Here is a 1873-nt window from a genome sequence, read left to right as displayed (position 1 = left end):
GGGAGGCGGAGGTTGCAGTGAGCCGAAATAGTGCCACTGCACTCCAGTCTGGGCAACAGAGTGAGACCGTGTCTCAAAAATAATAATAATAGTAATAATAATTTTAAAAGTGATCTAGGAAGAAAACATTCTGAGGCGTTAGGGAACCATGACGATATTGCTTTTCTGCAAATCCAAGTGGAGCACAAATGAAAAAGTGCATTTGGGGGAGGAGCGTGTTGGTTAGCCAGCGCTGCTGTGAGAAAGTGCCATAAGCTGTTTGGCTAAATCAGCAGACGTGTGCTGTGTCGCAGTCCCGGAGGCTGGAAGTCTGTATTCAGGGTGTGGGCAGAGTTGGTTCCAGTTCTGAGGACTGTGAGGGAAGATGGTTCCAGGTGTCTCTCCCAGGTTGTAGATGGCCAGCTTCATGTACACGTGGCATTCTCCCTGTGTCCAAATTTCCCCCTTTTATAAGAACACTAGTCCTATGAGATTTGGGACCCGCCTACTCCAGTATACCCTCATCTTAACTAATCCCATCTGCAAAGACCCGATTCCCAAATGAGGCCACATTCTGAGGCACTGGGGCTTAGGACTTCAGCCTGTCAGTGGGGAGGGACGGGGACAATTCAACACACATGAGGGAGCAGGAGCTGGAGATTCAAAGTGTCATCTTTGGAAAATCGCACACACTGAATGACAAAAGCAATCATAATTAATAATCATGTACGCGATCTTAAATGTATCAAAAAGCTAACAATGGGTGCCGTGGCTCACATCTGAAATCCCAGCATTTTGGGAGGCTAAGAGGCGAGGATAGCTTGAGCTCAGGAGTCAGAGACCAGCCTGGGCAAGATAGCCAGACCCGGTCTCTACAAAAATAAGAAGCTATACAGGGATGAGGGTGCCCACTGTCAGCCCAGCTACTCAGTAGGCTGAGGCAGGAGGATCACTTGAGCCCAGGAGGTCAAGGCTGCAGTGAGCTATGACATATCACTGCACTCCAGACTGGGCGATAGAGTGAGACCCCCATCTCTAAAAAAAAAAAAGCTAAACAGTTAAATACAGTCAAACCAAATTGATGACAATGTTTTTGTTTCTGTTTAACACCTTTCTGGCCTTTCCAGTTTAACTCCGAGATGCTCATGAGCTAAGACAGCCTACATGGCATATCAAATGTGTCTGAACTGCAGTCCAAATGCCTGCAACGGGTGTGGGGGCAGCAGCTCTTGCATTTGAACCTCAGGAACCTGTGAGGACATGCGTTGGCTGTTATGGGAAACAGCATCCCCACTCTTTTTTTTTTTTTTTTTGAGATGGAGTCTTGCTCTGTCACCAGGCCAGAGTGCAGAGGCGAGATCTCAGCTCACTGTAACCTCTGCCTCCTGAGTTCAAGCAATTCTCGTGCCTCAGCCTCCGAGTAGCTGGGATTACAGGCACATGCCACCACACTCAGCTATTTTTTTGTATTTTTAGTAGAGATGAGGTTTCACCATGTTGGCCAGATGATCCCCTGACTTCGTGATCCGCCTGCCTCGGCCTCCCAAAGTGCTGGGATTACACGGGTGAGCCACCGAGCCCGGCCAACATCCTCATTCTTGAACTGCACACACAATCCTTCCTGCTGAAGAGTTCAAAGCTCTACTTCAAGAATTCCACAGGAGCCTGCAGAATGTCTTTGTGAACTGAGCCACCTCTATCAGTTAGCCCCACCACATGGGTGGGAGAAGAAGCGTTACAATGTCAGGGAGCACTGGCCCTGCCTCCTGAGGTGGTGGGGACCTAGCGGATCTCAGAGAAATAAAGCCCTGCCGGGCACTGTGGGATCGGTTTTTTTCTTGCAGGAGTCTGTCTACAAGAACCAGAAAGCCTGTCGGTGGTGTACGGATGCGGA

Source organism: Aotus nancymaae, unplaced genomic scaffold, assembly GCF_030222135.1.
Source record: "Aotus nancymaae isolate 86718 unplaced genomic scaffold, 86718_ANA_hifiasm-v0.15.2.pri h1tg000079l, whole genome shotgun sequence".
NCBI lineage: Eukaryota > Metazoa > Chordata > Mammalia > Primates > Aotidae > Aotus > Aotus nancymaae.
Note: the sequence above shows the minus strand (reverse complement) of the source record.